At 36.5% G+C, this 26,958-nt stretch overlaps 1 protein-coding gene across 1 annotated transcript in view; it reads left to right on the top strand.

Moving 5' to 3' along the window:
• JHY (junctional cadherin complex regulator) overlaps positions 1-26,958 on the top strand; it is a 137,952-nt gene that overhangs the window by 10,165 nt on the left and 100,829 nt on the right. The gene's annotated exons all lie outside the window — the stretch shown is intronic.

Here is a 26,958-nt window from a genome sequence, read left to right as displayed (position 1 = left end):
GCACCAGGCATGTGGAATGGCACCAGACCACACCAACCAGGAACAGCAGAGGAACCCAGCCAGTGAGCTGGTCTGGGAGGGCGCTGGGTGAGCAAAACACGAGAACAGGAGCAGACCCAGGGTGGAAGTACCGGCTACAGCGGCAATCGAGCCCCAGGCCTCTCAGCTCAGGACAAGAGTCTGTCAGAACTACGGGAAACACCAGTGCAGAGCCTGTGCCCATGGGAGCAGCTACCCTGGAGGCTTCCAGCCCACAGCCTAAAGGTTTGAAACTTGCCTTCTTGAACTTCCAGGAGCCATGATGGCCAGGTAAATTGGCTTTCCCTCCCACCCTCACCCAGAGAATACTCCTTTGGGAGAAACAGAAGAGCCAGAAGTAGGGCTTAAGTAGCCTTTTAGCAAGAGAAGTAGGGGAGAGGGCTCTTCCTGTGGTTGCAGAAGGAGACTAGTGCAGAAAGAGAAAAGTCTCACCAGGCCCCACCTCAGCAGAACAATGAGAATTACTGAGCCCGAGGCGGGTGGAGCTAGCAAACATCAACACCAGGACCCCAGATGTGCCTTTGCACAGCCAGGGGAAGGGGCAGACACCAGCACAGACAACAGCTGACACCACCTGTGCTGTAGAGCAGTCCTGGGGAAGAGGAGACTTCCAGCAGCCAGACCACCCCTCCCCCATACCTCTTGGAACCAGAGGCCATAGCAAACAAAGCCAGTGAGCAGGCCCATAGATCCCAACACAAGAAGCTTGGGACAGAGCTCCCTGAGCCCCAGAAGCAGAGATCCACTTGAGAAGCCAGGAGGGGGAAAAACACCATGAAAAAGCACACTAAAAAGGCAAAGACCATTGATCCCTATTATGGAGACAGGGAAGATCAAACTACCAATTCAGGAGAGGACAGTATGGACACTATGCCCACATCTGAAACCTCAGAAGGGAATGTGAACTGGTCTCCAGCCCAAAAAGCATTCCTGGAAGAACTCAAGCAGGACTTTAAAAACCAAATTAGAGAGGTAAAAGAAAAAATGGAAAAAAATTCAATGATGAAAACAAATCTTTAAAAAGTAAAATCGGTGAAATGGTTAAGGAGATTCAGGATATAAATGGAGAAAATGTATCATTGAAAAGTAAAATCAACCAAATGGAAAAAGAGATAGGGAATCTAAAGGAAGAAACATTAAAAATTAGAATTGGGCAAATAGAACCTAATAATTCTATGAGACATCAAGAATCAGTCAAGCAAAATCTAAAGAATGAAAACATAGAGGAAAACATGAAATATCTGATTGGAAAAACAACTGATCTGGAAAATAGATCCAGGAGAGACAATCTAAGAATTATTGGTCTACTGGAAAGCCACGATGAAAAAAAGAGCCTGGACAGTATCTTCCAAGAAATCATCAAGTATAACTGCCCTGATGTCCTACAACCAGAGGCTAAACTGGTCATTGAAAGAATCCACCAATCCCCCCCCCACCCAAAAGAGATCCCAAATTTAAAACTCCAAGAAATATTATAACCAAATCCCAGAATTATCAGGTCAAGGAGAAAATGCTGCAAGCAGCCAGAAAGAAACAATTCAGATATCACAGAACTACAGTTATTATCACTCAGGATCTTTTAGCTTCTACATTAAATGACAGGAGAAATCAGAATATGATATTCTGAAAGGCAAAGGAGCTTGGACTACAACCAAGAATCAACTGCCCAGCAAAATTGAGCATAATTTTTCAGGCAAGGAGATAGACATTCAATGAAATAAGGGAATTCCAGATCTTCCTGATGAAAAGGCCAGAGCTCAATGGAAAATTTGATCTTCAAATGTAAAACTCAAGAGAGAAATAAAAAGGTAAACGTGGGAAAACTTGTTAATCAATAAGGCAAATTATTTACATCCTTATATAGGATTATATTGTTTCATATATGTTTTATGTATATGTAAACCTTGAGAATAGTACAGTTATTATGACAATTGAAAGGGATATATATAGACTGTGGGTGTCAGGATAAAATAACTTATATAATGATAAAAAACATAATTAAGAGATATAAAGGGATGGTTCTGGGAGAAGAGTTAAGGAGGTAATAGAAAAGGGTAAATAACATCGCATGAAGAGGCACAAAAACATATTATAATAGAGGGAAAGAGGGGAGGGAGAAGGGCAGTATTTGAGCTTTACTCTCATCAGATTTGTTTCAAGAAGGGAATAACATACTCTGATAAGTATAGAAATCAAACTTGTCCTACAGGCAGTAGGAGGGGAAAGGGAAAAGAAAAGGGAGGGGGGGTGCTCAGAAGGGAGGGAAGAAGTAGCAAGGGGAAAAAGGTAAGATAAAGGAGGGGAATCAAGAAGGAGGGTAAACTCAGGAAGGCGGTGGTCAAAAGCAAAACTCTTTTGAGCAGTGAAAGGGAGAAGAGAGAAATAAAAACATAAACAGGGGGGAAATAGGATGGATAAAAAACACAGATAGTAATCATAACTGTGAATGTGAATGGGATGAACTCTCCCTTAAAATGGAAGTGGATAGCAGAATAGATTAAAAACCATAATCCTACAATATGTTGTTTACAAGAAACACATTTGAAACAGGGGGATACACACAGGGTAAAGGTAAAAGGCTGGAGCAGAATATATTGTGCTTCAGCTAAAGTAAAAAAAGCAGGGGTAGCAATACTAATCTCAGACAAAGCAAAAGCGAAGATAGATCTAATTAAAAGAGATAAGGAAGGACACTATATCCTGCTAAAAGGCACCACAGACAATGAAGCAATATCATTATTTAACATATATGCGCCAAGTGGTATAGCATGCAGATTCTTAGAGGAGGAGTTAATGGAGTTACAAGAAGAAATAGACAGCAAAACTATACCAGGGAGGACCTCAACCTTCCCCTCTCCGAACTTGGTAAATCTAACCTCAAAATGAACAAGAAAGAAGTTAAGGAGGTGAATAGAATTTTAGAAAAGGCATATATGATAGACCTCTGGAAAAAACTGAATGGGGATAAAAAGGAATATACTTTTTTTCTCAGTGGTACATGGCACATACTCAAAAATTGACCAGGTACTAGGGCAAAAAAACCTCACAATCCAATGCAGAAAGGCAGAAGTAGTCAAAGCATCCTTTTCAGGTCATGATGCAATAAAAATTATTTGTAATAAAGGACCATGGAAAAATAAACTAAAAATTGATTGGAAACTAAATAATCTAATCCTAAAGAATGAGTGGACCAAAGAACAAATCATAGAAACAATAACTTCATTCAAGAGAATGACAGTAATGAGACAACATACAAAACTTATGGGACGCAGCAAAAGCAGTTCTTAGGGGAAGTTTTATGTGTCTAAATGATTACATGAATAAAATAGATAAAAAGGAGATCGATGAATTGGGCATGCAACTGAAAAAGCTAGAAAAAGAACAAATTGAAAATCCCCAATTAAATACCAAATTAGAAATACTGAAAATCAAAGGAGAGATTAATAAAATTGAAACCAAGAAAACTATTAAATTAATAAATAAAACTAAGAGCTGGTTTTATGAAAAAAACCAATAAAATTGATAAACCTTTGGTCAGTTTGATTAAAAAAAAAGAAGAAAACCAAATTACCAGTACCAAAAACGAAAATTAAAAATGAATTCACCTCCAATGGAGAGGAAATTAAAACAATAATTAGGAATTATTTTGCCCAATTGTATGCTTATAAATTTGACAACCTTAGGGAAATGGATGAATATTTAAAAAAATATAAATTGCCCAGATTAACACAAAAGGAGGTAAAATACCTAAATAACTCCATCTCAGAAAAAGACATGGAACAAGCCATCAATGAACTCCCTAGGAAAAAAAATCTCCAGGGCCAGATGATTTTACATGTGAATTCTATCAAACATTTAAACAACAATTAATTCCTATACTTTATAGACTATTTGGGAAAATAGGTGAGGAAGGAGTCCTACCAAATTCTTTTTATGACACAAATATGGTACTGATACCCAAACCAGGAAGAGTCAAATCAGAGAAAGAAAATTATAGACCAATTTTCCTAATGAATATTGATGCAAAATTTTAAATAAAATATTAGCAAAAAGATTGCAGCAACTTATCATGAGAATAATACACTATGACCAGGTGGGATTTATTCCAGGAATGCAAGGCTCGTTCAATATTAGGAAAACTATCAGTATAATTGATCATATCAATAACAAAACTAGCAGAAACCATATGATCATCTCAATAGATGCAGAAAAAGCCTTTGACAAAATACAACACCCATTCCTATTAAAAACACTAGAAAGCATAGGAATAAATTGAGCCTTCCTTAAATTTATAAATAGCATCTACCTAAAACCATCAGCAAGCATTATATGTAGTGGGGATAAGCTAGATGCATTCCCAATAAGATCAGGGGTGAAACAAGGACGTCCATTATCACCCCTATTATTCAATTTGGTACTAGCAATTTTAGCTGTAGCAATAGGAGAAGAAAAAGAAATTGAAAGAATTAGAATAGGCAAAGAAGAAACTAAATCATCACTTTTTGCAGATGATAGGATGATTTACTTAGAGAATCCTAGAGAATCAAGTAAAAAACTACTTGAAATAATACACAATAGCAAAGTTGCAGGATATAAAATAAACCCACATAAATCCTCGGCATTCCTACACATTACTAACAAAGCCCAACAGCAAGATACAGAAAGAGAAATTCCATTCAAAGTTACTGTAGACACTATAAAATATTTGGGAGTCTACCTGCCAAGACAAACCCAAGGTCTATATGAACGTAATTACGAAACACTTTTCACACAAATAAAGTCAGATCTAAATAAATGGAACAATATCATTTGCTTAGTTAGGCCAAGCTAATATAATAAAAATGACAATTTTACCTAAATTAATTTGCTTATTCATTACCATACCAATTGAACTACCAAAAAAATGTTTTACAGAGCTGGATAAAATAATAACAAAATTTATCTGGAAGAACAAGAGATCCAGAATATCTAGAGAATTAATGAAAAGAAATGCTAATGAACGTGGCATAGCCATACCAGATATTAAACTGTACCATAAAGCAGCAGTCATTAAAACTACTTGGTACTGGCTAAGAAACAGAGTGGTGGCTCAGTGGAATAGGTTAGGTACACAAGACGCAGTAGTCAATGACTATAGCAATCTACTCTTTGATAAACCCAAAGAATCCAGCTTCTGGGCTAAGAATTCACTATTTCACAAAAACTGCTGGGAAAATTGGAAAATGGTAGAGCAGAAACTGAGCATAGGCCAATATCTTACACCATATACCAAAATAAAGTCAAAATGGGTTCATGATTTAGGAATAAAGGCTAATGCTATAAGCAGTTTGGGAGAGCAAGGAATAGTTTACGTATCAGATTTATGGGAAAGGAAAGAATTCATGATACAACAAGAGATAGAGAGCATTACAAAATGCAAAATGAATGATTTTGATTATGTTAAATTGAAAAGTTTTGTATAAAAAAGCCAATGCAACAAAGATTAGGAGGGAAGCAGAAAATTGGGAGAAAATTTTTACAACTTGTGTCTCTGATAAAGGCCTCATCTCTAAAATATACAGGGAACTAAGCCAAATTTATAGGAATACTAGTCATTCCCCAATTAAGAAATGGTCAAAGGATATGAACAGGCAGTTTTCAGAGGAAGATATTAAAGATATCTATAGGCATATGAAAAAATGTTCTAAATCACTATTGTTTAGAGAAATGCAAATCAAAACAGCTTTTAGGTACCACATCTCTCCTGTCAGATTGGCTAACATGACAAAACAGTAAAATGATAAATGCTGGAGAGGATGTGGGAAAATTGGAACACTGTTACATTGTTGATGGAGTTGTGAACTGATCCAGTCATTCTGGAGAGCAATTTGGTACTATGCCCAAAGGGCTATAAAAATGTGCATACCCTTTAACCCAACAATACCACTTCTAGGGCTGTATCCCAAAGAGATCACAGAAGTGGGAAAGGGACCCAAATGAATAAAAATATTTATAGCAGCTCTTTTTGTGGTAGCCAAGAATTGGAAATCAAGGGGATGTCCATCAATTGGAGAATGGCTAAACAAGTTGTGGTACATGAATGTAATGGAGTACTATTGTGCTATAAGAAATGGGTAAGATATGGACTTCATAATAACCTGGAAAGACCTACATGATATGATGCTGAGTGAGCAGAGCAGAACCAGGAGAACATTGTACACAACCACAGATATATTGATTCTGTGATGACTAACTTTGATAGACTTGGCTCTTCTCAGCAATACAAGGTCCAAAGACAACTCCAAAGTACTCATGATGGAAAGAGCTATCTACATCCAGAGAAAGAACTATGGAGTCTGAATGCAGATTGAGGCAAACTATTTGCTCTCTCTTTTTTCTTTTTTTCTCTTTTTTTTGGTTTTGTTTCTTCTTTCTTATGATTCATTCCATTGGTCATAATTCTTCTTTACAACTTGACTATTGTGTAAACAAGTTTAATGTGAAGGCATATGTAGAAGATATATCAGATTCCATGCCATCTTGGGGTGGGGGTAGGGAGGAGGGGAAGGAGGGGAAGAAAATCTGGAACTCAAAAACATGCAGAACTGAGTGTTGTAAAATAAAAATAAGACATCTTAATTAAAAAAAAGGAACAGGTTAGGGACTTGCAAGATTTCAGTCTTCCCGAAGAGACCCTTCTTCACTGCTTTCCTTGTCTGAGTTCTGTAATTGCCTGACCTGAGTGTAAATTTGAGCAATATACCTGTGGGCTTGCCCCATTGGAGTTTCAGTAGACTACTGCTAGACTCAGATACTATCAGCCGACTGTTAATAGCTCTGCTCATCCAGAATGGCAGAACTGTAGTCTTTCTTTTCCTCAGATTTCTGTCTTAGTTATTTTGCTTCAGGTTTCAGATGGGTCTGGAGGCTAGTACTGAAATTCTGGTCTGTTCCTGGGGTCAGAGCTACACAGCTGCTGTTTACTTCTGAATTTGCTTTTTACTCATTTCATAACCTAAAGCCCATGACAACAACTTACCTATGAATGCCATCCCTAAGTGCAGGTCCACCCTGGATCTCTGACCTGGAACTGGTTAGTGAGAGCTGGTTGTTGGCACCTGTTCCTGCTTCCTGTGCAAGGTGAAGCCCTTCTGTGCTATATCTGAGATCTCTTCTTGCCCTGGTACACAACCTGCAATCTCTTTCAGTCCCTGCACTATAATGTTCCATGTGACCATTCCCAGCTAGACATTAATCTCCAGTATCTATAGACTTCTCTGCCTCTCTCCCTGGGCCAACCTTAGCTGTGAAAAAAAATTATTGCAATTTTTCTTGAGTTTTTCCATTAGAACTTGGTGTGTTACATTTTCAATATCTATACAGAATAGTAGTATGGGAGAGCTTGTCTGCATTTCTGCTCCTCTGCCCTCTCTATGATTATTTTGAATGACATTTCTCTTTCTAACTATAATAGATCTCTGCTGACCCTCTCTCCCAAAACCAGAGTGCTATGTTTTCCCCTCAGAGACCTAGGGTACCCTGAAGGTCTAGGGTATCTCTCTTCTCTGCTATGAGTTCAAGGCAGTTGTTTATGGGTAGGACTATAGTTTCTGGAAGTTTTCCTTCAGGAGGTAGCCAATGATTATTTCTGCCTTCACTTTGCTCTCTGGTTCTGAGAGGCCTGGGCAGTTTTATTTTATGTTTTCTTGAGAGTGATATTCAGTTCTTCTTGATTCATTTTCCAGGTTATTTTTGTTACAAAATGCCTTTACATTTTCTTCAGTTTTTTCAGTCTTTTGATTTTGTTTTAATATTTCTTGTGTCTTATGGATTTGTTAACTTATGTTTGGACCATTCTAATTTTCAGGGAGTCTTTTTCTTAAATAAGGTTTTGACTTCTTATACTAAGTTGTTAATTCTCTATTCAAGTCTTTTAAAACTCTCATTTCTTTTTCATTCTTTTTCTCTAGTGCTATCATTTCATTCAGATTTTTGCATTAACCTAATCCAAAAGAAAAGAGAAGAAAATATGCTTCAATCTGTGCACTGAGTCCATCAGCTCTCTTTTCATTTAGAAAATAATTGTTAACTTTTTATTCAGCTTTTCTAAGAAATCTAGTTGACTTTGTGACCAAGATGTATTTTTCTTTGAAACTTTGCTTGTAAAGGTTTTGAAGTTATTCTATTCTTCTTGTTTTGTGTGTCTTGGATATCCCTGGCACCATAATATCTCTTTATTATTGGAATCTTTTTTAACTACTTCTTCCAGCCTTCTTTCCCATGTTGGGACTTTGTGTTTCAAGGCCAAGTTTTGTGCACTTCTAGAGGGAATGCCAGGGTTTTATTAGATCCTTATTTGTATTGTTTAGGGACTTGTTGCTGTATTCATTGTGTATTGAATGCTCTGTTCTTCAAGGATCTTAGGAGTTGGCTCAGGCAGGTGGTCTGATTTAGGACATAATCTGATCACTGTCTTCCTTGTCTGAGCTTTTTAATCTTCTGACCCTGGTTTGTATCTGAGTGACATAGCTCTGGACTTGTCCTGGTTGAAGTTCCAATAGATTACTGATAGCCTCAGCTCCTATCAGCTATCTGGAAGGTTTTGCAGACTGAGCATAGCAAAACTCTAAGTTATCTCTACATCTGACCTCCCTGCCCTACTCCCTCAACTGCAGGCTCTCCACTCAGGTGTATAGGCTGAAACTATTACCCCACGCTGGTGTCAGTGAAACTTAGCTAGAGCTTACATCTGTTCCTGTTGCTTACCCAGGACACAGCTCAGGACAGATCTGAGCAGGATTAGTGACCACTCCTTGCCTAATACACAGCTGCAGGTCAATTCAGAGTTCAGCCTTACGTCTCTACCTTGGTCCAAGATGGGTCCCTAACATACCTCTGAGGATAGAGGAACAGAGCCAGCTGTGGCTAGCTTCTCTTCCTGCTCCTCGCAAGGCATACAGTAAAGATCAGACCCAGTCCCTGCTGGATCTTCAACCTCTCTTTGACCTAAAGCATAATAACTGTAGGCTATCCTTGTGCCTAGCTGAAGATCCCTTCCTTAGGTCCATACTGGATCTATAACCCACTTTAGGTCAGAGAAACACAGCTGGTGGCTGGCTCTTCTTCCTGATCCCAGGGCTCAAAAAATGACTCACTGTATTTTCTCTTTGGATTTCCCAATCACTACTCAGTATGATTCTCTTTCCAGATCTTTATTGAGTAATTTTGAAGGAGAGCTGAGCTGTAATGCTTCCTCCTACTTTTTCTTTTTTTATTATATTTAATAGTATTTTATTTTTTCCAATTACAAGTAAAGATAGTTTTCAGCATTCATTTTTGTAAGATTTTGAGTTCCAAATTTTTCTTCCTCCCTTCTTTCCCTCCCCTCTCCCCAAAACAGCAAGCAATCTGATATAGCTTATATATATATATATATATATATATATACAATCATGTTAAATATTTACACATTAGTCATGTTGTAAAAGAAGAATTAGAACAAAAGAGAAAAACCATGAGAAAGAAAAAACAGAAAAGTGAAAATAATATATTTAGATCTGTGTTCAGACTCCATAATTTTTTCCCTCTGGATGTTTCCTCCTACTTTTTCATCTTGACTGGTCTCTCATGCACTGTAGAATAGAGACTAATTCCCAGAAAGCCAAACCAAAGGACTTAGAAACCAGGTCTCCTGACCTCCGGGCCCTTGCTGGAAGCTACTAATTAGATTAGTATCTAAAAGAATTAGAAAAAAATAGACTATTTTTAAACTTAAGTAGATAGAAGAATCTTGGTTACACGGCAAATTTGTCTGAATAAAGATCTGGACATTTTAGTGAACTTGAAGCTGAATACAAGTCAGCATGATGATATGGCACCCAAGAATGCTAATGCAGTTTTTAATTCTTTTGAAAAACTTTGTGTCTAGGACTATAGACATGATAGACCCAATGTACTATTCCCTAATCAGATCATATCTGGAGTATTGTGTTCTTTTTTGGGAACCGCATTTTAGGCAGGCTATCAAAAAATATAGAGTGTCCAGTGAAGACAATCATATATGGTAAAAGGCTTTAAGATCATTAAATATAGTGATCAGTTGAAGAAAATGTGAATGTTTAATCTGAGGAAGACTTTTTGGAGGGGTGGGATAGGGAAAAGTTAGCTGTTTTCAGTTACTTGAAGAGACACTAGACATTATTTTTGGTCAGAAAGAGCAGAACTAGGAATAATGGGTAGAAGTTGCAAAGAGGCAGATTTAAGTGTATTACAAAGAAAAATTTTGTGATAACTGGAGCTGTCCAAAGGTAGAATGCACTGACTTAGGAGGTAATAATAACAATATGAGCTGTAACATTTATTTAGCTATTTATGGTTTGCAAAGCATTTTACATACATTATCTTGTAGGTTCCTGTCACTAGGAGACTTCAAGCAATGGTTGGATGACCACTTGTTTGACATAATGTAGAGGGGTGTCTTGTTTAGGTATAAGCTGGCCTTTAGAGGTGGCCTGTTAATTCCCTTCCAATTCTTAATATTCAGTAATCTGTTTTTTCCACTTATATTGTTAGCCGTGTAAAGAGGTATAGTATATGCTATCTTTAGCAACTGTGGGTATTTATTATGTTCACCATACACAAGATGAGTTCTTTAATGGCAAAGTAAAACAGAAAACTGATGCAATTATCTGAATAAGATTGTATTCATCATATATGCAAAACCAATCCTACACTGGCAAAACAAAACAGAAAATTGAGGCAGTTACTTTTTTGAATAAATCCACAAAGTATTATTTGTATAATTCAGACAGTGAATTATTTAATTAAGTGTTCAGTTTTCTGCTTCATTTTATCTGTGGAGAATTTTGCTAAGTATTTTCTTTTTGCATTAATCTGGATTATTCAGGAGCAATGAATCAGGTAAAAGTTTAAGATCAGACTATGTTTTAATTTCTACAAGTTAGTCATGCATCTAAATAATTGTAGTTCAAAATGAACTAGGCAAAGCTTTTTTCTTAGAGCCAAAGAAAATTTATTTCTTCTTGCTTTTATAAGCCACAGTTTTAAAAGCAGTCTGACAAATCACTTGAGCCTTTGCTCTTGTGTTTTGATGTTTCTATACCCTTCTCAAAGCATTTACTCTCTTGTAGCTCAGCATGGTCAATCCATAATTCAATGTATATGGATTAGAGAAAACCTTTTACTTAATGGAAATAGAAGTAGCATTGACCGTACTGAATGAGGTAGGAGTAGAGGATCATCTTGTAATAATCCTTAAACCCAACTCCAGAATTTGTCTGATGACACTCAAGGTTAACAGAGAAAAAAAGAAATTACTGTAATTCTTAGAGCATTATAAACAACATCGACCATCTCAAAGATTTTTCCGTAGCCTTAAACATTAAGAAATTAGAGAGCAGAAGCAGTACTTTGTGTTTCGTAATCTTGTTAAAAATACCTAGAGTAACCTGAAGCAGTGTGGCCAAAGAACAAATAATATAAAAATGTAATTAAAACTAAGAAATTATCATTTAAAAACAGGTTTAATTGACATGGATACGAAAATGCAAGTAAAATCAAATAATCAGTATTTATTAAGTTCCTACTATGTGCTAGGCACTGTGCTAATCAATTAATGAAATAATGAAATAAAATGGATACTATGTATCAGACGGTATTCAGCATTTATTATGTCTGATGATGTAGTGGAAAAAGCAGTGAACTGCGTTCTCAGTAGGGTCACACATGAGTAGGATCATAGATTTGGAACTAGAAGGGACCTTAAAGGCCATTTGGTTTATTTTATAATGAGAAAAGTGAGATATAGAGATGTTAAGTAACTTAGCCAGGATCACATAGGTGATAAGTAGCAGATGTAGGACTCCATTTCAAGTATGATTAGTGCCTGCTATGTGTCAGGCACTGTGCCAAGCATTAGAGACACAAGTACAAGGAATGAAATAATCCTCGTGCACAAAGATTTTACAGTTCTAATAGGGGAGACAAGAAGAACATACAAAACTATATACAATATAAAGCAGATAGGTCGATAAGGATTAAGACTAAGAAAAACCATCAGATTTGTCAATTAAGAGATCACTGTATTGAAGAGTACAGCTTCAATTGAGTGATGACATTTGATGCTGGAAGGCCGAGTTGAGTGAGAAGAGAAGTGGAAGTATCAAGACAGCTTTTTCAAAGAGTTTGGTTGAGAAAGAAAGAAGAGATTAGCTTGAGGGGATGGCAGGAACTAGTGAAGTTTTTGTTGTTTTTCTTTTTAAAGGATGAGGGGGATTTAGATATGTTTTAAGGAAGCAGTTGAAAGGAAGTTACCGAAGCTTGTTGTTTCTGTCTTCATCATATCTCCTGCATACCATTCTTCTTCTCCACTCACATAGCTACCACCCTAGTTAAAGTCCTCATCACCTTTTACATAAACTAGCCTCCTATATGGTCATCCTGCCTCAAGCTGCCCCCCACTCTAATCCATTTTCACACAACTGCCAAAATGGTTTTTATAAAATACAAATCTGATCATGTCACTCCCCACCCCAATAATATTCAGTGTTTCCTCTTGCCCTTTTGTCATTTAAATAACTTTACAACCTAGCCCCCTCCTACCTTTCCAGTCTTTTTTCACATTACTCCCCTCCTTATATTCTGTGATCCAGCCATATTGACCCATTTGCTCTTTGGTGAATGTGGCACTTCTCCAGTCTTCTTGCCTTTGTGATGGCTGCCCCCCATTCTTGGAAGACACTACCTTCTCACCTCTGCTTCTTGGAATCCCTGATTTCCTTCAAAGAGCATATCAAGTGCCACCTTCAGCATGAAGCCTTTCACGATCCCTTAGCTGCTAGTGCATTCCTTACCAAAAGCTACCTTGTATAATTTTGTACACATTATATACATACTTATGTATGTTCTTGTTGTCTCCCTCATTAGAATATAGGCTCCTTGAAGGCAGGGGGTGTTTCATGTTTGTCTTTGTTCTAGTACTTAGAAAAGTGCCGGGCACATAGTAAAAGCTTAATAAAATGCTTGTTCAATGATTGATTCTGGTGTCACAAATGAAGAAACTAAAGCTTAAGGAGCTTAAATTACTTTCTGAGGGTCACTCAGTTTTTAAGTGCCAAAGGGAGGCCTGAATAACCATTTGTTGGAGATGTTAGAGAAAAGAATCCAATGTTGGATGAGAGTTTAAACTAGATGAAGTTCTAAGGTCCCTTCCAGTTCTCAGAGTCTAAGTCTGAAAATAGGAAGGTGTACTCTTCAAGTTCTCATGTCAGTATAAGATAGCACTGTTTGGCTAATAAGGATCATAAAATAGAAAACTGAAATGTACAAGGAACTACCAAATTATGGTTTCTTAATGTTTGCACTTTGGTATGTCCTTCTGGATATGGTCTTTAACTGAAAAACATCATTAAACCTTCTGAACTCCCTTTGTTCTCCCCTTACCCTTCTGATCATTCCTTTTGTCTTTGTCATTGGTTCCTCATCCTTCTTATTCTCTGTAATGCAGGTGTTGCCCAAGGCTCTCCGTCCTTTTTGTTCCTCTCTAAACCAGAGGCTTTTAAGACGGAGTCCAGGAACTTGATTTAAAAAAAAAAAAAGTTTTGATAATTGTATTTCAGTATGACTGGTTTCCTTCATAACCTTATGCGTTTTATTTTATGCGTTTGAAAACATTATTCTAAGAAGGGCCCCATAGGTTTCACCAGACTGCCCAAGGGTTCAATTATATAAAAATGGTGAGGAACCCCTTCTTCAAATCCTTGATGACCTCATGTACTCTCTTAGTTTTAACTTTGCTTCTATGCATATAACTTCATGCATCTGCATGACTTTTTTCTAGAGCCGCAGGCTAGCATTTTCAACCTATTAAACATTTCTACCTGAATGCCCACCTGAGACTTCAAACTTAACATATCCCTATCCCCCAATCAAGAAATCCAATTGAGTAACCATCAAATGTCTGAGTATTTATATCTGAGTATTAAGTAATTGTTAAATACCTATTGTGTACAGAGCATCATGAAATACAGAGTTTAGGTAAAATATTGTACTTGGCCTCATAAAAATACCAGCAAAATTGGGGAATAAGATAAAGATATATATTTATGTATATGTGTACACATATATATTATGTACATATACACACATACATAGTTAACTATAATGCATAATAATAAATAAAAAATGTTACAAAGAGGTAAAAAGCAAAGTGCTAGGAAAGGACATTACTGATGCACATCAGGGAAGCTGTAATGGTGAAAGAGGCATTTGAGTTGAGTTTTAAAGAATGATAGGATTTTAACAGCAAAAGAGGTATAGGGTAGGGACCAGCATAAAAAAAGGAAGGGAAAAAAGCAAACAAACCCTATTCCTCTTTATTTCCCCAGTTGTGTCGGTAGCATCATCCTTCTTCAAGTGCCTCATACTCGGTCACTCATAGTTATCTTCTGACTTTCCCCATAGTTTTTCATATGTGTCTAGTCAGTCACCAAATGGTAAAGATTCTATATTTTCATTATCAAATTCACACACATAACCCATTCATTTTCACCACCACACCTTTTATTAACTCTTGAATGAGTTGTTATAATAACCTGTTAAAATAATGGCAGCTTTCTCCACTAACAGTCCACAGTTATCCCTTCTACATCACGACTTTCCCCCTCTTAGTTTCGCTTCATTGTCAAATCAAGTGGGAATTTTTTGGGAGTTTTGTAGAAGCCACAGACAACATGTAAAGATCAGTAGATCACAGGAAAAGTTTAGAAACTCAGAAATGCATAACATATATATGTGTAATATTGTGTAATATCAATCTAATTTTAACAATAAGGTACAGTAAACACCTCATAAAAGAAAAAGAAAAAATTCAGACTTCTTTTCTGTTACAAAGGGAGGGCCAAAACATTTTATGTTGATTTTCCAGATTGCAGGAGTGCCACATCCCTAACTACTGCAGTGTGGAAGGAATAACTGTACTTTTCCTTTCAATCTGTCCTACATCCAGTCACTCCCTTTCCTGAGCTATAGTCAGACATCACTAATTGCCTTTTGAAATCTCAAGCATCTCAAATTCCATGTGTCCAAAACAACTCATTATTCTTCTACATGAAGCCTTTTCTGTTCCTTTAATCTGGAACAATGATTTCTTCCCCATTTGATCTCATAGCACTTTTTATTTCTCTTCTTATGAACTTGTATTATGATTTTTTTATCCTGACCCATGGATGTGTAAATCACCCTATCTAAATTATGAGCTCCCTAAAGGCAGGTACTATGTCTTCTTTATCCTTGTATCTCCTCCATTGCCTAATGGAATGCCTAACAGGAAGGATGGAATAAGTGTAGGAAAGAAAGAAGGAAGAAGAGAGGGAAGGAAAGGAGGAAATGTACATTTCCCAAACTATTCATGACATTCATAACTAGTGGCATCTAAATAAATAAGATAAAATGAGATAATTTCATAAGGCATTTTGCAAGCCTTAAAGCAATATATAAATACTAGTAATTATTATTACTATTAAATTTCAATAGCTATTATCACAGTATAGTTATTGTCTGAGAAATTGATTGTTATTCTGATTTAATTATTCTCCAATATTTGTCCTTTGTTTAGACATAGTATTATCATAACGGATGAGTAGTCTTAGGAGCAAGTAGAAGATTTTGTGTGGTTATGAGGTATGTTTATTAAAGGCAAAAGTACTACTTAGAAATGCTAAAGTCTATAGTGATTTCAGGTTTCACTGACTGAGAAATCACCGACTAGTTCTTTTTTAATTCATTTAAAACCTGGATTCACTATTGATTTTTTTCAAAAATAGTAAATGCTGGCTGGCACCCACAGTGCAGATCATTTTAAAAAACCAAAACTATACATTAGACAATTAAAAAGGTTTAGACAGATGACCACTAAATTGTTGTCTTCTTGGCCCTCAGTTTTCTCATCTGTAAAATGAGAGGGTTAGACTAGATTCTATACTCACCCTAAGTATCATCTAAAACTGCTTAATCAGATTTTAGAGATCTAAGATTCCCTTTACTTCTAAACCCTGTGATCTCTATGATATTTTAATTTAACCATTTCTTTTCAAACAAGAAAAAAATTGAAAATATAGGAAATTTTTGTTTGCTTTGAATTCTGATTATCTGGATTTTCATTGAAATGTATTTAAGGGGCAGCGAAGTGGCACAGTGAGTAGAGCACCGGCCCTGGAGTCAGGAGAACCTAGTTCAAATCCGACCTCAGACACTTGACACATGTACTAGCTGTGTGACCTTGGGCAAGTCACTTAACCCCAATTGCCCTGCCAAAAATGAAAAAAGAAAGAAAAATATTTATATATATTGCTGGATTTTACACAATAGTGTTAACCAAAATACAGGGCATATTGACTGTCAAATCTGCAAAACCAAAGACTAAGATCAGTACAAGCTTGGAGGAAGAAAATATTCTTTCAAGAAACAGACTTTTTAAAAAAAAAAAGCTATGATCTTTTCTGCTTAGGTGATTACTTAGAACTAAGTAAAGGAACTTCTGAGGCTTCTGTGGAAAATTTGAGCTCCAACTATCAGTATGTACTGTATGTTTCAGGGCACAAGATGAGTTTTTTTTCCTAAATAAGTACCATACTTACTGTTTCTTGCATTGCTATAATCTATGTTATATAAAATGATTGTCTTAGTAGAGGTAAGACAATAAAATTCACCTTATAATTGGTGTCATATTATCTTTTGTTCCATTGTTTTCATTTTATTCCTGGGCTATATCCATGAATACAAATAGACATTTGAGGCAAATATCTGGATAATTTGTATACTCAAAGCCTGTGACTAAGGAAGAAAAAGGACTTTGGGTGGAATTATTTAGAGTATATCCATATGTAATTAAAGCTATTCAATTTAACAGGATTACTGCTTAATTCTTCACTTTGCCTGTGTAGACGCAGTTCTAGTCTGGTTCATTAAACCTCTCTTTTCTGTTATTTATAGAGGATATTGGTATTTGGCTCTGGGGGCACTTACAAATGACTACAGAAAATGAAGGTTTTCATCTCTGTTTTCTGGAAACATGAAAAGACCTACATGAAATTTTTCAGCTTATTATTTGTGTAACCATTTATTTTATATGTTTGAAGTTATTTTTAATCTTTTGGGTTTATTTCATGTTACTGAAATGCCATTGATTATTCAATTTTAGATGGTAGTTAAGCTGAACATAGAATTCAGAAATCTGGGAACCATTGGCAGTGTCACATGACTTTAAAGAAGCATTAAAAACTTTATACTTAAATAAAATTGAATTTGCTTTTGCGTGCATAAAAGATTTAATGCCATATAAATTGAGAATAATTGTTCTGTTTAAAAGGATTAAATTTAACCTGAATCAATAATAACATGTGCAGTTTCAATTTAACTGCCTACTTAAAATAAAGTGGCAAACAAATAACAGCTAAATGATTAACAGCAATGCTTTTATTCACCTCCTCAACGGGCGAAATGGCCAGTTATTGAATATTTTATTGTGAGTGCAAAGGATGTTAATTGTACTAGAAACATGCTCTAATTTTAGTAATTTTTTGACTGAATGCTGTGCTGAATATGAGGCTCTTAATTAAATGGAAATTTGATTTTATTTTGTTTGAAGTTATCACTGTAAGTACTCAAATATAGTCCATTAACTCCAGCAAATATCATGGCATATGCATATGAGACCCCCTTTCCTTCACTTCTCTGCATCCATTACTAACCTAGGAATCTGAAGAGGAGACCTGGCATCTGTTGTCTGTTTAGTAACAAAAGCGGTTGTGTACGCATTGTCCACCTAATGTTTTATCAGATGGGGGGGAAAGAGGTGCATCTTTTGTGTGCAGATGATTACTGATGAAGGGCTACTTTACACTCATTTTGTTCCAGTATAGTGACCTGGACCACATAATACAATTGAGCTTCCAAGCACACAATCTCATCACAATGGTGTTCTTCAGTATCATATTCTATTTCAACCATTAGATTTGTGTCCTGTGGAGTATTATAGCTTTCTGTGCTTATGCTATTGCAAAAGCACCATCACCTATTTGTTTTAACATACAGTTTTCATCAACAAAGGTGAAATAGATGTTTTAAGACTGTCCTTGTTACTTGGCAGGTATAAATGGCTGTGAATTGTAATTAGAGCTTTTTTAATGAGAGCTACAGTTTCATATCCAAAGACCTTTGTGTGTGTGTGTTATTATTCTAAGTGAGGGTCTGGTTTTTTTCTAGTTCAAAAATCCTATTCTCAGCCAAAAGAACTAATTTTTTTATAATTTGGTTTCAAATCCTTTAAGTTTTGTCTATTTTCCACTTAAAGCTATCACATTTTCTCTTGAAAGGAATTACTTTTTTCTCAGAAAGTAAAAGCAATGTAATTTTACTAATTTTTTATCCCCCCTATGTAAATTTTCTGCATCTAATTAAAAATAAATGCTGTTGAAGTATTTTAATCTCCACCTGATTGCTAAAGTTACATTGTTGAGCCAGATTCTTGAAAGTGCCTATTACCCTCTCCCCTCCTCCTTCCATGGAAAGTTAGATGCACAGAGAGGCATGTTAATTCTTCCAGGCCACTGGGTGCCACTTTGTGTATTTGAAACTAACTTGCTACCAAAGAGTAACTTAAACACTAAGGAGAAAAGAATAATTGAAACCTATCAACAGCATAATTAGCAATTGCATCAAATGATTACTGAGTGTGATGCATAGAAAGCAAGGAATTGTGATTGAATTCATTTTACAGAAAACCAAAGTGCTATTGACTTGTCATGTGACTTTAGAATGTAAAGGCTGGTGAGGAACAACATGCAAAGAGGCAATGCGGTGTAGTGAATAGAGTGCTAGGTTTGGAGCCAGGGGAATTTAAATTTATGCTTACTAGCTCTGTAAGCATGGAGGTCACTTAATCTTTCAGAGACTTAGTTTCTTCATCTGCAAAGTGGGGATAATAATATATGTGGGACACACTTTAAGAGTTGTTGTGAGGCTTAAATGAGCTACTGTATATAAAGTGCTCTGAAATTTTTAAATTACCAATTATTATTATTATTGGAACTACTGTTCACATCCGAACTGGTAGTTGCTAGATGAAATATATTAAGTATGTTTAAAATAGAGAAGCCAACCTATTATATAGGGTACCACTTTTTGTTTAGTATGTGTATCTGACTGAACATTGTTATTATAACCAAGCATAACTTCAAAAATCAGTTCAGAAATTTCAATTACCCTAACAGATTTAGCAGATGATGACATACAGTTGGAATTAAAAATTAGGAAACATTATAACTGACTTTTACATACATTTAACATAGAGAGACCTTAAAAATTATCTGGAAGCTTCACATCTTAATCAGGGGTGGGTATTTTATAGCACACGTTTCATAAATACCATATGTATTTATTTTCAGCATCCCATAGACCTATCTATGTAGCCATGTCTGCCTCATACCACTTGAAAGTTACTACCTAAAATGATTTCTTACATGGTACAATGGAAAGAACATTAGATTTGTAGTCAAGCTATTTAGATTTGAATCTGGTCATCTATTTGTTTTCTATATGTCCTATAGCTCAAAGTAATTATGTAGACATTAGAATTCATTGTCTTCTTTCCTAAACCGACCCTTATCTGTTGAGACTACCATCATTTTCTGTGTCACTGACATTTGCTACTTCAAAGTTATTCTTGATACTTCTCTCTCTATTAACCACATCCACTCAGTTGCCAAATCTTGTTAATTCTACCTCTATGACACCTGTCACCTTTTTGCTCATTCTCACAATCAAAACCCTAGTTCAGGAGCTCATCAGCTCATAATTTGTATGCTGAAGAGACACAACTTTGGAAGACTTAAGGTCTGTGATCAATGCAGTACCAACTATAATTCTGGAGGACCAGTTATGCTACACACCTCCTGTCAAATGATATACAAATTTTTGGACATGGTCAATGTGGAAATTTATTTTGCTTGACTATGCATACTTGTTACAATATAAGTCAATTGATATTGTAACTTGTTACAATATAACAACAGGAAGAGGCAATACGGTGTTTGCTGCCCAGCAACTCCAGGTGAAATGCCAGGAGAAGAACAAAGGTCTGTTTTAAGAATGAATACGGCATACAATATATTTTTTCCCTTTTATCCCTGTAGGTTGGGGGGAGGAATGTGAGAGGGAGAAAAAAAATAAATGCTTTGTAATTTAAAAAAAAAGATTTAATTAAAAAAAAAGAAATTCCTGTATTGTTTTCCTGCTCGTAGTCTTTTCCCTCTCCAGTCCTTTCACACAGCTGTCTAATCATCCTAAGCTATTGTCTGATCATGTCACTTCCCTGCTCCAAAAACTTCAGTGGCTTCCATTGCCTGTAGGATAAAATAACTCCTTAGCCTAGCATTTAAGGTCCTCTGCAAACTAGTTCCCAACTATCTTTCCGACCTTATTTTGAACTGCTGTGCTTCATAAATTACTAGCTATTTTCCAACCTCAACCCTCCATCTCCTGTCTCCATTAATTCACATAAACAGCCCCTCTTACTTGGCATACACTCCCTTCCTCTGTCTAACTCTTGAAGACAAGAATCTTGTATTCAAGCCTCAGATTAGGTGCCACCTTCCCTGTGAATGCTCCCTCTCCTCCTTTCCCCAGTGGTAAGTGTTTTCTCCACCTCAGTTTTCCTTGTATACTATATTTATTTATCTGAGAGCCAGTGTGGCTTCAGAAAGGGCCGAGGAACAGTCAATATGGTGTTTGCTGCCTGACAACCCCAGGAGAAATGCCAAGAGCAGAACAGAGGTCTACATACAACATTTGTAGATCTGACGAAGGCCTTTGATACTATTAGTCGTGAGGGCTTATGGAAAATTATGTCAAAATTTGGTTGCCAGAGAAGTTCATCAGCATTGTACATCAGTTTCATGATGGCATGCTTGCCCAGGTTCTAGATAGTAGACAATGGTCTCATGCCTTCCCAGTCACCAATGGAGTGAAACAAGGCTGCGTGCTGGCTCCCATGCTTTTTAGCATGATGTTTTCAGCCATGTTGTCAAATGATTTCAATGAGGAGGAATACGGCATCAAGGTCAGCTTCAACTTGAAAAGGCTACAAGACAAGACCTAAGTGGAGGGAGTGTTGGTGCATGATTTATTGTTTGCACATGATTGTGCGCTCAATGCAGCCTCTGAAGCTGAGATGCAATGAAGTATGGATCAGTTCTCTGCTGCTTGTGCTAAATTTGGCCTAACAGTCAACACCAAGAAAATACAGGTGCTCCATCAGCCAGCACCACACCATCCATGTGTGGAACCACCAGTTACAGCAAATGGAGAAGTTTTGAATGCTGTGGATAAGTTCACTTACCTTGGTAGTGTACTTTCCAGGGATGTGCACGTTGATAATGAGGTTAACGCACACATTACCAGGAATAGCTCAGTGTTTGGGAGGCTCAGAAGGAAAATAGGGGAGAGAAGAGGTATTAGACTGACTACCAAATTGAAGGTCTACAGAGTCATTGTGCTGATCTCGTTGTATGCCTGTGAAACCTGGACAGGCTACCAGCACCATGCCAGGAAACTGAATCGCTTCCATTTGAATTGTCTTAGGAAGATTCTGAAGATCACCTGGCAGGATAACATACCAGACACTGAGGTTCTTATTCAAACTCAACTGCCAAGCATTCAAATTCTGCTTCAGAGAGCACAACTCCAATGGGCTGGCCATGTTGTTCGAATGCAAAACGCATGCTTGCCAAAAAGACTGTTTATAGAGAACTCACAGAGGGCAAGCGTTCACATGGTGGTCAGAAAAAGCGATACAAGGACACTCTCAAGGTCTCCCTGAAGAACTTTGGAATTGATTGCGTGACGTGGGAGACATTGGCACAGGACCACTCAGTATGTTGTTCTCACGTCAGAGAAGGTGCTGTGCTCTATGAGCAAAGCAGAGTTGAAACAGCTCAAAGGAAACGCAGAATGCACAAGTTTGGAATATCCACCCCAAATGTTCACACAGACTGTTTGTGCCCAATCTGTGGTAGAGCATTCGGAGCTCGTATCGGCCTGATCAGCCACAGTTGGACACATTGAATCTTGACTCAAACATAGTAATGTCATTTTGGTCCTCTTTGAAAATGAAGGACAACAACCAACCAACCAACCAACCATATTTATTTATATGCATATTATATCCCCTCAGTAGAATGTAAACTCCTTGGGGACTAAGACTATTTTGGTTTTTCTTCTTTGTGCCATCTACATAGTAGGTACATAATAAATGTGTGTAAGCTTGAACTAAATCGTGTATATCCTTCAAAATTTAGCTCAAATGTATTTCATGAAACCTTTCTTGGTTCCCCCAATCATAAGTAATCCCTCTCTCCTGGTAACTTTCTTTGTACCTTATTCATATATTTTTAGAAAATGATTTTTTATGAATTTAGTAATATTCTCAACAAATTAATCAAGTAAAATATGGAATTAATCTGAACTATTTACATTTTGGAGAAACAATTATATAACTTTTAAAATAATAATAATAATAATAATATAACTATTCAATGCTGACTTCCAAATTAATCTCTGTACTTTAACAGTTGTTGCCTTTTCTTTCAAAATACAATTCTTATTATTGTGTATCTTGTTCTTTTGCATCCTTCAGAACTCTTATGTATTTAAGTTCTATTTTGTATTTTAGTTGTTGTGTATATGCCTTATCTCTTCTACTAAATTATATGTTTTATGTTTCGTTTTTCTTTGCATGTTACAAGCACTTATCACAGTACCTTAAACACAGTAGGGACTTATAAACCTTAAAATTAGTATATAAATATAAATCGCTGATGCTATTATAGTAATACTTATTTGTTGCCTAGCTGATGCTATTTTAATAATAGTTATTTGTTTTCTAGCACTAGACTAGATAGGCATCAACAGGCTGAGGTCAAAAGTGCTGGTGACTTCCCTAATCCCTGTCCTTTACCTGCTTTCTTGGCTTGCCCTGAGTTTGTGCCTCTGTGGCTACTTTGTCTCCTCAGTAGCAGAATGAGGCTTTCGGTGCTGTGGTTCTATACCCACTTCAGCTTCCTAGGGAAGTTCTGTTTTTGGCTATTGTCTAAGGAGTCTTCCCTAGCAAGGAACAGGAAAAATCAAAAAGGTAACACAGTATAAACACGAATTGGATATGGAATAAGTAGTTTTATTCGTACACTGAAAGGGAAACGATTCAGTAAATGGGAATCATAGAAAGATTATAGTAGAGAAGTTAGAATTAAAGCCTTGTTGGGATATTTACATTCACTAGCCATTTTACATTTCACCTTTACTGAGTATAGTCCTATTTATGCCGAGTGGACTATTTCTTTCAATTTTTACTCTCTCTCTCTGCAACTCTTTTACTCTTGGCCAGCGTACCTCTGCTTCTGCTGCTGTTGTGGCCATAACTCATCCAATGGCCAATACCCCTGGTGCTCTGGTGCCCAAGAAGATGAGAAGATCCAACTGCCTTTCAAGATCTCATAAGGCCCTGTAGTGGCCCCATCCCAGGCACAGTCTTTCCTATGAAGCTATGTCACAGGGTTAGTCTGGTGGGGAAGTCTGGTGGGGAGGGATGGAAAGGGTATCCCCACCCTCCAGCTCTCCCCTGTCCTTGTAACTTCCATGTTGACGGGAAAAAGAATCCTGAGCAGTAGAGATTTCCTCTTTAGTATATCCACAGAGTTCTGGCTCAGTGTCCAATTGAACAAGGCCTCATGACCAACAGAAAGTAGGCACAGGATATCTCTGCCTGCTTTAAAGAGGAAAAAAAAGATGACCTCCACCACATCTCTAAGGGGGTGCTACAGGTAAATACGGCATAACGAACAGAAAAAAATGAAAGGCAAAATAAATCCATTTTAATGAGTTGTTTTGCCTTTCATTTTCAAGAAAATGGAAACCTTAACAGTGCTGGCATTCAGTATAGAAGAAGCTATGGACTTGGTGTGTTGAAAAGCATAGGGTTTTTTTAAGCAATTAGTCCTTAAAGTGATTTAGAATTTTTTTTCATGTGGCTATTGATAGCTTGGATTTCTTCCTCTGAAATCTGTGTATATGATATTATGTGAGTATGTATATTGTTGTGTATATGATGGTTTATTTAGAAAACCCTAAAGAGTCAACTAAAAAGCTAATTGAAACAACTTCAGTGAAATTTCAGGTTATAAAATAAGCCTACACAAATCATCATCATTTCTGTATATTACTAACAAAATCCAGTAGGGAGGGATAGAGTAATTCCATTTAAATTAACTATAGATAGTATAAAATACTTGGGAGTCTATCTACCAAGAAATGTAGAAGAACTATGTGAACATAATTATAAAACATTTTATGTAAATAATGACATCTGAATAATTGGAGAAATATTAATTGCTCATGAGTAGGTTGAGCCAATATAATCATAAAAATGACTCTACTATCTAAATCAATTTACTTATTCAGTGCCATATCAAACTACCAAAGGAACTACTTTATAGAGCTTGAAAAAATAATATCAAAATTCATCTGGAGGAATAAAAAGTCAAGAATATCAAGGAAATCAGTTTTAAAAAGTGGGTAGGAGACCTAATAGGTTTTTTTTGTTCTTTGTTTAATTGTTTCCAGTCATGTCCAACTCTTCATGACCCCATTAAGGGTTTTCTTGGCCAAAATGCTAGAGTGGTTTGCCATTTCCTTCACCAGCTCACTTTACAGATAAGGAACTAAGGCAAACAGGATTAAGCGACTTGCCCAGGATCACACAGCTAGTATGTTTCTGAGGCCAGACTTGAACTCAGGAAGATGTCTTCCTGACTCTAGGCCCAGGACTCTATCCACTGTGCCACTGTGCCACCTAATAGTACCAGATCTCAAACTATACTATGAAGCCATAATTATCAGTTTGGTGCTAGGTAAGAAATATGTTGATCATTGGAACAGTTTAGGTATGCAATATACAGAAACAAACAAGCACAGTAACCTAGTGTTTGATGAATCCCCAAATCCCAGCTACTGGGGCAAGAATTCACTATTACTATGGATAAAGGATACATTATTGCACAGCTAGTGAAACTGTGCTATTAAACTATTAAACAGTGCATGCCTGTTGACCAATCTATGCTACTACTAGGTCTATACCTCCAAAGAGATCAAAGAAAGAGGAATAGAACTTATATGTACAAAATTATTTATAGGAGCTCTTTTCATAGTGGCAAAGAATTGGAAACTGAAAGGGTGCCCATCAGTTGGGGGAAGGCTGAATGAGTTATGGTATATGGATGTGAAGGAATATTATTGTGTTATAAGAAATGACGAAGGGGGTAGCTTCAAACAAACTTTGGAAGACTGGTATGAATTGATGCAAAGTGAAATGAGCTCAACCAGGAGAGCATGTTCTGCATTTAGAACAATATTGTAAAGACAAACAACTTTGAAAGACCTAAGAACTGAACAACACAGTAACCAACCATAATTCCATAGGACTCATGATGAAAACATTCTTCCCACCTCGATATTGGGAATTATGGATCAGAATACAGATTGAGGTTTTAATTTTTTGTTTGTTTTTAACATGGCCAATTTGGGAATTTGTTTTGTTTGATTATAAATGTTTATAACAATTTTTTCTTGCTTTCTCAATGGAAGGAGAGGGGAGGAGGTGGGAAGGAGGGAATTTAGACCTGAAAATAAAATAAAATTGAATTTCAAAAAACAAAGAATTCATAGAAGGGATCATTCCAGGCAAGGAGAACCACAAGACCACAGGCATAAAAATGGATGTGAGCATGGTGTGTTCAAGGGACAGTGAGTAGACCAGTCTGCCTGAAGTAGAGGTTCTATGACAGTAAATAATGATAGATATTTAAGTTTAGTTTTAGAAACTATACCAAGGAAGAGAGAAAAAAAACTATATTGGAAAAAGTGCTGGATTTGTAATCAAAGGATCTGTGTTTGGGTTCACATGCCAGTTCTTGACATTTACTACTTCTTGTCTGACCTTGAACAAATCATATAGTCTCTCTGGCCCCAGTTTCCTCATCTGTAAAATGTTGCTGTTGGTAACTTCTAGATCCCTTCACCAAACATTAAGACACTGGCGGGGGTGGGGGTGGGGGAAGCAATTTCAATGCTCTTAGGAGTTTTGCTTCTTAGCATATACCTATAAAATAAAAAAAATTCTAAGTGACAATTGAGCAAGACTTTGGAGTTTTGGCTTTTTGCTCCAGGTTTTGGTTTGCATCAAATAAAAGAATTCTAAGTCCACATTAAGGGGAGTAAATTAGTATTAGGTAGACCATTAGTTTGTTTACTTAGCATAAAATTATGTCCTCTGTAAATGAGTATATCAAATGGCACAAAAAGGCCTAGAAGATTTACATTTTCTTTTTGATTAGTAGATTGCAGCTACTGTGCTCAAGGAAGGAAAATCTCCCCCATTTTGCTTTTGAAGATCAAAGATGCCATTAAATATGCCATATTACTCCTTGTATTTTTTTTTCTTGTTTGGTTGGGAGTAGGAAATACTTTACAAATTGAGATTGCTGTGGAAAGAAGAGTTCTACCTTGAGTTATAAGTAGATTACAGATTGGTTAACTGTTTAGTTAACTTTGTATTCATCCAAAACTGTTCAGAGGCTAAGGTATTAATTGCCTTCTCAGGGTATTTTGTTTGGAACTAACAGTGCAGAAGCTGAATTGAAAAAAGTAAACCTAGGCTCTGTGTGACATTTTCGTTGTTCATTCAGAGTTTTGCCTTGGATTTCCATTTTTTTGTTTTGGTTTAAATCCATCTATATTCTATCTACACAGACAAAATGAAGTGTGAATTAAGTAATTATACAGAGGATTCAGTCATTGCAATAAGCAATCTGG

The sequence above is a fragment of the Trichosurus vulpecula genome, chromosome 2 (genome assembly GCF_011100635.1).
Source record: "Trichosurus vulpecula isolate mTriVul1 chromosome 2, mTriVul1.pri, whole genome shotgun sequence".
NCBI lineage: Eukaryota > Metazoa > Chordata > Mammalia > Diprotodontia > Phalangeridae > Trichosurus > Trichosurus vulpecula.
Note: the sequence above shows the minus strand (reverse complement) of the source record. Positions and strands in the feature narration are given on the sequence as shown.